Consider the following 11,411-nt stretch of genomic DNA (forward strand, 5'->3'; position numbering starts at 1 on the left):
TTTTGTTATTTTAAAGAAATCAATTATCGTAAATTTATCAACAAACACAATAATAAAAAAACCAAAATCCTATATAAAAGAAACAATCTATACATTTTTTTTATTTTAAACAAAAAATTTAAATTTTTACACCTTTTTTCCCCGATGCTTGCATCAAGTATATTTTATTAGTATTTATTTTTTATAATATTTATAACAAATTCTCCATGGCATGACAAGAGACCGTTATTCTACATCTCCTATTATCAAATTCAAATAAGTGAATAACCGTTCACTCTCTCCATCCTCCCACGCCCAGCAAGTTCCGAAAACTCGCCGCCGCCATCTCGCCTCGCCACTGTGAGTCGGAAATTTTACTTTCTCCCTGCTTCTCGTATTTGATTCTAGTCTATCTTTTTTCTACTTTTTTGGGTTTCTCAATTCACTTGCTGTGACGGCTTTCACCCAAGTTTAAACCCTAAACCCTACAGTTTCTGCCGAAGCCTCAATGGACTATTTTTGAATGAGATCGAGAAGGTTTCTTTGAGGTTTCTTTGTCAAAATTGTTTCAGTACATTCTTATTTTCTCGGTTCTCTTTCCGCATTTTCTTCAATGGCATTGGCTAAAGATTTAAACCTCCAGAGTCCAGCCCCTAAATTGTGTGTGGAGATTTTCAAGTTTATCACGATATTTTAGTGATTTGGCGTAAATTCAGAATTTGATTAATTTTTTCCCATATTTTTTAGCGGGTAATTATCCCTTTTAGAGTGTGTTAATTCGAAATGTGATTGAAAATAGTGTTTTCTTCTATTCGTTCTTGATATTTGATCTCGTTCCTTGTAACTTTTAGGGTCTCTGGTCTGTGTAGATAGAGATGAAAGAAACTTTTGTTTTATCAACGATGGGGTTTTATGGTAATTTGTGCCATAATTAGTAGGACACTAGTCATTCTTTGTACATGGTTAAAGGATTCATCTGGATGATTCTTCCCTCAGTTTGTGGGATTGCTTCTTGTGTTGTTCACTGTCAAGATGGTATGCGAATCCATTGATCTATTAGAATATTTGTTAAACACTCTATCTACTTGATCCTAAATATAGTTATTAAAAGCCTACAAGGTATGTGCCTAGGCTAAAGGCAGAACAAGGCTTAACCTTTGGGCCAAGAAACATGACAAAGGTGCTGCACCTTGGGCATAAAGCACACATTATACTGTACCTTAAATCCCAATGCACAATAATTGTGTATTCTGAGTGAAATTTAATGTAAATTTATATTTTCTTGAGATAAAATGTATCTGGTTATTTTTGTTAAGCAGCTTATAAAACTTAATTCAAAAGCTATGTAAGTCAAATGCTATGATTGCGACGCTTTTGTAATGAAAATGCTAATTGTTTGTTGTTATGTTAAGAGGGACACTCTTTTGCTTGATGTGCCATTATGACACCTTTTGTTTTCCCTTTGACATGAACACCATTTCTAACTTTTGCAGAGAATAATCATCTGCTATTAAGTCAGTGGTCAAGGCCATGCCTGCAATGAAAAAGGTCTGATAAGAGATCTTGCATTTGTTCTTCTCTCTTTACTGTGCCTTAAATCCCAAAGCATGTTAATAATTGTGTATTCTGAGTGAAATTTAATGTAAATTTATATTTTCTTGGGATAAAATGTATCTGGGATTCTGGTTTATTTTTATTAAGGAGCTTATAAAACGTAATTCAAATGCTATGATTACGACGCTTTTGTAATGAAAAATGCTGATTGTTTCTTGTTAAAAATGTTAGGGACACACTTTTGCTTGATGTGCGATTATGATATTTTTTGTTTTCCCTATGACATGGACGTCATTTCTAACTTTTGCAGTGAATAATCATATGCTATTAAGTCAGTGGTCAAGGCCATGTCTGCAATGAAAAAGGTCTGATTAGGGGTGGGAAAAAATACCGAAATACCGAAATACCGAAAAACCGTGCCGAAAAAAATACCGAACTTACCGAAAAAATCGGTATACCGAAAATTTCGGTACGGTATCATACCGTACTGAACTTTTCGGTATCGGTATCGGTATGAAATAATTTTTTTTCGGTATTTCGGTATATACCGAAATACCGAAAATAATTTTTTATTATTATTATTTTTTTAGATTTAAGTTCGGTATACCAAAAAAATGTCGGTATACCGGAGAGTGGAGCAGCCTTGCCCCATGACCAGCAGGAAATGAGTTCATCTGTGATCCCGGGAGGTTGGAGCCCGGGCATTCTGATACAAGCGTTATGTTTGAGCTCATAGGTGTGGGGCACCATACTTGGTCATCATTAGAAGATCTTTTGGCGCAAGTAAGAGTGATGTGACTCGATCGGAGTAAGCATGGATTGTCACATTTAATAATGTTAGTGAGCAGGGCATGGGTAGCCGTCCACCATGAGTAGCAGTTGGACACTGAAAACAAAATATTCGTTGACTTTCCTCCTATAAATATCAGGTTTGCTTGATATTAATGCATTCAGATATATGTTTTCTTGCTAAGAAATATTCACTCTCTTGGAAAGGCACCTGGCTGACTTGAGCGTCAAAGTGGCTATGCCGGAAAACTCTTCGACACCCACTAACGATCTCTATTATTTTTAAGTGCTCATATATTTCAAAAGTTAGGGAGAATCCCTTCCTGAAAGAAAATAATCCGACCCGGTGAAATTGCCCACCTATCTCACAACCAATTCGTCTGGTTGCATCATTGGCGGCGTATGTAGGAAATCAGATCTAAGACGAAGATATGGTTTCCATTCGAAACTGTGCCCGGAGAGACACTTCTAGAAGTGAATCCTCAGACTCAGAGGTTTCCAAATGAAATCCACCCAGGAAAATTTTATGATCAATCCATAACAATTAACTCAATGGATAGCAACGACTGTTCAGAAGGCCATGGCAGAAAAGATACCTCCTAGCAGTAGTCGGGTACCTCGTGAGAAAGTGGCCTGAGAAGAGTCTCCTTCTCGGGACGGAGCGAAGGATGAAAAAAAATAAAGTTCTTAGGAAGGCTCCAAGGCTATTACTGTGGTTGAAGAACTAGAAGACTTAAGGCAAAATGTGAAGAAGTTGGAAGGACAGACCATGTCTCCTCGGACTTCCCAATTTCAACCAAGAGGGTGTCCTTTCTCCACTCCTATAGTCAATGAGCCCTTGGCATCAGCAAACATCAGAGAATATGACGAGAATTCGGACACTGAAGAGCACTTAACTCGTTTTGAAACCATGGCCATCTTACATTGTTATGGCGATGAAATAAAGTGTGAAACTTTCTTAACTACGTTGGTCGATTCAGCTCAACGGTGGTTCGAGAAGCTAGATCCTCGGTGTATACAAACTTTCGAAGACTTCAAAAGTGTCTTTTTACATCATTTCAGTAGTAGCAAAAAGTACAAGAAGACATCTTTTAGCCTGTTTGAGATCAAGCAAAGCATAGAAGAATCATTGAGAGCTTACATCCTTAAGTTCAATAAAGCAGCGTCGGAGGTACCTTCATGTGCCTTGGAAACAAAGACCACGACGTTCACCCAGGAGCTTCAGGAGGGGACATCTTCCGGTCCTTGGTAAAAAAACTACCAAGATATTTCGAAGATTTACTGTCTTGGGCAGAGAAATACATCAATATGGAGGAAGCTCAGAAACAGAAGAGAGATGTTGTTAGGAAAGAAAAAAGTAATCAGCTAAGGAGAGTAGAGGAACGGGTCCTGAGGGAGAATCCTCTGGGGCGTTTATCTAGTTTTGTCCTCTTGAAGAAATCAAAGGATCAAGCTGTGAACCTTTGTGAGAATAGGGAACTAGCTCCAACCGTCCTTCTCCAAGCCAGAGGCCAGCTCTGAAGTTTTGTAAACTTCATCGAAAGTGTTATCATGATATAAGCGTGTGAGGCCCGAGGCCGAAGAGGTCGGGGGGTGATCGCCGGTACCATGAGGTGGCACGGACAATGAGCGGCTCCTGGTAGGCTTCTAGGTGGAGGGAACATGAATGAACCGTTCTTACACCGGAAGGAGAGGGATTCCGAGACTGTTCAATGTAATGGACTTGTACAGTTGAAGAGAGCTTAAAAGATTTGATTGGTACTACTCATATCACGAAGGTGCATCTTCTTTTCGGTAGCTCATCACATAAGAACTCCAAAGTTAAGCGTGCTTGACTTGGGGCAATTTTGGGATGGGTGACCTCCTGGGAAGTTTCCTAGGGTGAGTGTGAGTGAGGACATAAGCACGCTGGAAAGACTCGTCTTGGTAAAGTGAGGACAGTCGTCAAATCTAGGGCGTTACAAGTGGTATCAGAGCCGACCTCTCCGGGTACGGTGTGGTTCGGGGACGAACCAAGCGGAAGCTGGTGGACATGTGAGGCCCGAGGTCGAAGAGGGCGGGGGGTGATCGCCGGTGCCATGAGGTGGCACGGACAATGAGCGGCTCATGGCATGCTTCTAGGTGGAGGGAACATGAATGAACCGTTCTTACACCGGAAGGAGAGAGATTCCGAGACTGTTCAATGTAATGGACTGTACAGTTGAAGAGGGTTTAAAAGATTTGATTGGTACTACTCATATCACGAAGGTGCATCTTCTTTTCGGTAGCTCATCACAGAAGAACTCCAAAGTTAAGCGTGCTTGACTTGGGGCAATTTTGGTATGGGTGACCTCCTGGGAAGTTTCCTAGGGTGCGTGTGAGTGAGGACATAAGCACACTGGAAAGACTCGTCTTGGTACAGTGAGGACAGTCGTCAAATCTAGGGCGTTACAAAGCGAGTGCAAATAGTTGATGAAAAATAGCCCCCAGACAGATACTATTGAGGATGATCCAACATAGAAGAGAGCAAGAAGACTCCAATGGATCCCCAAAAATCCGGGGCCAACACCATCTGCCAGAGCTTCAAATGTTGAACTTATGCCGGGAAATTCACTCCAGATCCACCGCATCAAAAAGAGCCCGGGAAGGGAAAACCCCCCTCCTTGGAAATAATGAAAATGATCTCTGGAAGGTCTACTGATGGAGATTCCAACCGGATCCAGAAAGCTTGGAGTCAGCGGAAAGTTTTGAATGTGAATAGTGAGGAGAAGAAAACCAAACTATCAATTTCGGGCCCCAAGATTTATAAAGAGTCATCCTACCTCACAATGACGCCTTGGTCATCTGAGCCAAGATTTCCAATTATGAGATAAAGCTAGTGTTTGTGGACTCGGACAGTTCCGTCAATGTGGACCAAATGGATTTGAAAGATTATCAACTCGAGCCTGTGGAGACTGCTCTATTTGGATTTGTAGGACATACAGTCCATCCCCGAGAGAGATTGTGCTCCCCTGGACCATAGGGTCAGGAGATTTGAGGAAATCAGTAATGACCTCCTTCAAGGTGTTCAGCACACCCTCCTCATACAACATCATATTGGGAAGGCCGCCATGAATGCTTTTAATGCTGTTGCCTTGATTTACCATAAAAAATTCAAGTTTCCTATAAAAAGAAAAGTGGGAGAAGTCCGGAGAGAACAAATCTCTTCAAGAAGATGTTTCGCTGAAATTGTTAAAGTAGAGAAGAAGAGGGCGAGAAGGGGTGAGAATGGAGACATGGTAGGAAGTGGAGGAGAAGTGCTTTCCGTAGAAGTGAAGACTACAAGAAAAATTTACCTTACTCTCGGAAATCCCCGGGAAAGCACCAAAATTGCCTGGGATCTAGAGTCATCCACCCGAGCTCAATTAATAATTTGTCTGCGGAAAAATGTGGATATATATTCTCCTGGTCCCCCACCGAGTTAACTGGGATCTCGGCCCGGGTGGTGGAACACAAATTAAACACATGTCAAAAATCCCGGCCAGTGAAGCAGAAGAAGACACTTTGGACTAGAAAAGGTGTGAGGTCTAAGAAATTCGAGCTACGTAACCTGACTGCATGCAATCTAGGGTTTTACTAAAATATGTGTTTTTAATTATTTTATTGCATGATTATTGCATGGATATGTGGTTTAGGTCATGGTTTATTTAAATTTTCATGCATTAGGGCTTTAAGTTGTATTTCGCGCTCGAACGAGGAATGAAGACCAGTGATATTTAGGAAAATATATTTTTATTAAATAATTATTTATTTTTAATTATTTAATATATGGTGTAATTAAGTGTGATTTTAAAAAATGGGTCTTGGTTGGATATTTTTACTCGTCGGGTCATATTTTTAACCGGTACGCAAATTTTAGCGAGTCAGAGGATTTTTTGAGAGTTCGGGCAATATATTCAAAAACGTACCTAAACGAAATATTTTTCGGGAGTGTTATCGGGCTTGATGAGTTTATTTTATTTCTAAATGGGCCTAAAATCATTTTAACCCCTTTAATTTTTATTAAAGGCCTGTTAGTGCATAATTATGCAACTTAAACACTACATTTTAAAAACCCTAAACCTACCTACACTCCCTCACTTCTCATGGCTGCTCCTCCCCTCAGCAGCAGTAACAGCAGATTTTTGAATTTATTAATCAGCTCCTCCTACGAGATTCTCTCAAAGCTTTCAAATAAACCCCTCATTGTCTCTCCGGTGCACGTTCTATGCAAAGGTTTCGAGCGTATATTCGCAAAGTCACGCCATAAATCCCTTTTCTCGTCATTCACACTATTTTATGCTGGTGTGTGTGTGTGTTTGCATGAGGAATGCATAAATATTTTATGTCGAATTGTTTTTGCATCGTTTTGTCATGAAATATTCTTGCATGTAACTCACGATTTTTGTTGCTATTTGTGTAAGGGGCTGCCGAATCGTGGTGTTAGGGAACTGCTTATGTCGAGAGTGAAGGTGACAAGGTGCTGAAGTCAAGACTTGATCGGTTCGGGTGAGGGACGATCGGGTTGGATTCGAGAGCCTAGGCTTTCCGTGGCTAGATTGGGAGATATGGTTGGTTTGTGCATGGCCTGACTCCAACAGTGGACTAGACCCTAATGTGTCTGTGAAAGGGCTCGGAAGGGGCCGTGAACAGCTGGTCGTGAGGGTAGAGGTGTCGGGAAGGGAACAAGGCTAGGTGTGGCACTCCTTGGCAAGATCGAGCCTTGTTCGAGCTTGGTGCTGTACGCATGGTTAGGGCTGGTCTAGTAGGGTGTCCACGGTTTGATCTTGGTCCTAGATGACGTTGGTTCAAGGTTGGTTCGGGTTGGTTAGGTTTAGGATCGATAATTTGAAGGTTTAGTGCTCTAGGGTTTTCCGTGCTTGTGCGCTGAAAAAGTTTCCAGCAGCTGGTCGGTCTTTCCCGAGGGTCCTAGTCGATCTGAAATGCGTGGTTTAAGTGATGGTCATGTAGGTTCGAGTCATGGTTTAAGTTGGGAAAAATTGGTTGAGTTTCGGGCTAATTCGGGTTAAAATCGGGACCACCGTCCAAGTTTTAAAACAAGTCGTATGAGTTATGAAACGGGCTCGAGTTTACGTCTAAGAAATGATTATAAATATGTTTTCAGGTGTTTGGTTGGTTTCGGGTCGAAATTTTGAGGTCCAGTGGTAAAATAATCAATTAGGGTTTCCAGGGGCAAAATGATCATTTTAAACTTAGGTCGAGTTAGTAGTCCTGGCAGCATCCTGATCACATTTTGACATGTTTTAAATGTTTATGTTATCACAAACATGACTTTTTATGGAAATACAAAAAATACGTTGCATGCTTGATTTTAAGAAAATTTACGTATATACATGATTTTTTTTATAAGTGATGAATATGATGACATGTTTTTGGAGGAAGAGATTTGGTTGTGACTAATATGATGATATTTAAGGCCAATTCTCAGTAGATATGTAATACTTTCGCTGATGTCCCCGCCGTCGGGTACCACAATTATACATAAATGGATCCATTGACTAATATGATGATACGAAAGTCACAACTAATGATCTGAATTCAAATAGAGAAAATGAACACGTATACGTTGATATGATGAGACATGTTTTGGACACGTTATGCTTTGACACGATATGTTTAAGTTCATACTTTTAAGATCATGAAGTTTATTTTAAGTACAATACTTTTCTCTATTGCATATTATGTATATGTACTTGTTATAACGATTCAGATGTGTTGAGTCTTTAGACTCACTAGGCGAGAATGATGCAGGTGAGCATATTGACGAGGAGACTGGAGGTGCCAAAAACTGAGTAGGCAGAGGTGGATGTGCGTACGCTAACTCGATGACCATACTTTTTCCGCGCATTTATGTTTACGAGTTAGGAACGAACATGAATATTTTCATACACTATCGTTTTTACATTTCGATGTTTTGCCAGGATTAGGGATGGAAATGGGTGGGGGCAGGTTTTCCATCCCCATCCCCGCCCCCGATTTATATCCCCGCCGCCATCCCCGGTCCCATCCTCGATTCTACCAAATGGGGGAATCCCCATCCCCGACCCCGTGGGGATGGGGATCCCTGCCCCCATCCTCGTCCCCGCTTGATTTTTTTTTATTTATGAAACTTTAAGTATTTTGTTGCGTGTTTTCTTAAATGCTCGCAAGTGCACGACGTCAAGTTATAGTAAAATGTAATTTTGAGTGCAAGTGTCGATCCCACGAGGAGTGTGTATAAAAATATATATAGGTTCTTGTAATTAAAATAGTCAAGATTTTATTTAGAAAAATCAAAAGAGATTTTGTTTGTTTAATCGAACTAATTGAAAACAAAGAATTAATCTAATTACCGAGTTGAGAAATAACAATGAGAGAAAATATTTAGAGAAATGATTTCACCAAGTTTTCACGATAATTATTCCCAGTTAAATTTACATTTATGAATTCTAGTTATTTAATGGCCAAGAACACATAATTATTTTTTTCCCCCTTTCCCAAGTGACGAATAAATTGTATCCATCAAACTTCGATTCAATTTTTCCTAATAAAAGCTAAGTTTAATTGATAAATACAAACGATGTTCTTACCTAAGCCTCGCTAAAGTTATACGCCTTCCGAACGCTATAAACATTTAACGATGCGTTTCTAATGATCTATAATCCTAGTCCCTCTCCCGAGTTATAGAATTAATCAAACAACAAACAATTTATGGCCAGTAAATTACAGTGAAATGAATACAGAGAACACAATTAAACAAAAGCGGAATTCAATTAAATAAACAACTGCGTCAGATCATCGTATCCACAAAGTTACGTCATTCTCTAGACTAGAAAATTAGTTCATGACGAATTCTAAATAAAAGCAAAACATGTTTGAATATTTATACATCGACACAATAGAAAATAAAGATGAAAGAATCAGATAACAAATCGGAAGTGTCGTCTCTGTCCCCAGATCCTTCGTTCTTTGTCTTTGATCTTGTTCCCTCGCGTCTTTCCTCTCGAGAATGGCTGCGTCGTATGTTTCTTCGCCTAGCACGTATGAATTTCTCGTATATCTCTTTCCCAAGGCGGCGGCTCTCTCGTGTGTTTCTCCAATGACGACCCACTCTCATTTCTGACCTAACTTGCGCATTTTATAATAATCTAGACGCCCGGCGCGCGCGGTGGCGCGAGAAGTTGCGTGGTGGCGTGCACCATTCTGCCGTGTGGTTGTTGCTGCGTGCGCGGCTGCGCGAGAAGTGGCGCGGTCGCGCGCACCTCTCGGGTCTCCATGTTATATCTGTGCGCGCGGTCGGGCGAGAAGTGACGCGGTCGCGTGCTAGCTTCTGTCGATCTTCTTGCATGTGTGCGCGCGCGGACGCGCATGATGTCGCGCGGTGGCGCGCGAGCTACTGGTTCTCGCATGTATTGGTGCGCGCGCGCCTGCGCGTGATGTGGCGCGGCCGCGCGCGCACCTTTGCCCGTCATGCTGTTTTTAGGCGCGCGCGGCTGCGTGGAAGTGGCGCGGGCGCGCGCGCACCTTTGTCCGTGGGTGTGCTCTCGGTTGCGCACTACTCTGTTTTCCTAGTCCACTTGGTTTCTTTTCCACTATTTTCTCCCATCCTGGAATGACAACAAAAACAAACCAAAAACGCATAATTCTGTTCGAAACAAGCATAATTCAAAATAGATTTTAATGTAAATTAAGTGTAAATCTCGCACTTATCAAACCCCCCAAACTTGAACTTTTGCTAGTCCCGAGCAAAATAGAATAAAAGCTAATAATTAAGGAAAAGATTTACGCAAATACTAAATTCATGGATATGCGAAAAGTGATATTGACCTACGAATCATCTAATTTCATGTAATTCACGATTTCCCAAGAGTCACGTGTGTGCGTGATATGTCAATGTTCGTTTACCCAATCGAATGCTCAAATAGAGTTGTAATGCCCATTCGCCTTACAGAATCAAGAAATCCTCAGTTCAGTTCAACTCACACTTCATCAAAATATGAATTTGCATTCACAGATCACATAGGACTTTATTGGTGATTATTTGGCTCGAAAGATGGTCAACACAAGTATGCCAAAGATGAAATTACAAAATGAGATGCTTGCAAGAAAGTGATTAAAGTCTATACTCGTTGACAATGTTTTTCAGGTATCCATAGGCTTGATTTGAACAACTTTTCTCCACTAGTATATTGGATAAATGTGACAAGGTTAATAGGTCTTGTAGGCTTGTAACGTTAGGCTACGGTTCACGGCTACAATAAAGGGTATGGAAATCAAAATGTGAGAGAAATAATCAAATCTTCATCATTTTCACTGTCATTTCATTCACCATCTCTTTATTGTTTTATTCCCAATCATATCCTCCATTTTCCAATTTTTTCTTTTTCACCACTTTTGATTCGTTTTTTTTCCATTGTTTTTCTTCCTCTTTTCTTTGCCAACTCCTTTATACACATATAAATTTTCTTTTTCTTTTCAAGGAGCATTTGAATCCTTACAACACCAATGAATTTATTTCTCTCAAAATCAGGTAGGAAAATAAGTGTATAAGATTCATTTGGTAGTTGATGTGGGATATAGAATAAATACAAGTGGGGGCTAATTGTATGTCATTGACCCACTTGATTTTTAGTAGGATAAAAAATGGGACACTAGGGATATTTCATGTTCATTTGGTAGGCTCGAAGGCTCAACGGTTCCAAAGATCGCCTAAATCATTCCTATGTCACATATTATCCGTATTTCGCCTCGAAAAGTGCTCAAACAAGTTCTAGATTACCGTCAATCCATTAGTCAACTCATACAAACCAATCACATGCCATTTTCAATCAAACAATGATTTATGAGATAGGTGCACAAAGAAAAATCAAGCATCTCAATCAACTCGAGGCTCAATAGGCTAATAATGGACAATAAACAATGAAAACATGCCCAAAGATACTAAAAAAATTGCCTAGATCATCTCTGTATTTGTAAAAGTGTCAATCAATGTCATGCAAGATTTACCAAGAATCAGATCTCCCTCATCTATTTAGCATCACATGCATGCAACTTGTCTCTAAGCAATGATAGTATCAACAAACACGACAGTG

The 11,411-nt window shown here is 40.2% G+C and overlaps 1 long non-coding RNA gene across 1 annotated transcript; it reads left to right on the forward strand.

The window, feature by feature from the left end:
- The first annotated feature begins 265 nt into the window (after nt 1-265).
- Nucleotides 266-8,350, forward strand: LOC140812404 (uncharacterized). Its single transcript, XR_012113654.1, has 3 exons — nt 266-339; nt 1,473-1,527; nt 8,092-8,350. It is a non-coding gene; the product is annotated as an uncharacterized lncRNA (long non-coding RNA).
- The last annotated feature ends 3,061 nt before the right edge of the window (nt 8,351-11,411 follow it).

Source organism: Primulina eburnea, chromosome 1 (assembly GCF_022965805.1).
Source record: "Primulina eburnea isolate SZY01 chromosome 1, ASM2296580v1, whole genome shotgun sequence".
Taxonomy (NCBI): Eukaryota; Viridiplantae; Streptophyta; class Magnoliopsida; order Lamiales; family Gesneriaceae; genus Primulina; species Primulina eburnea.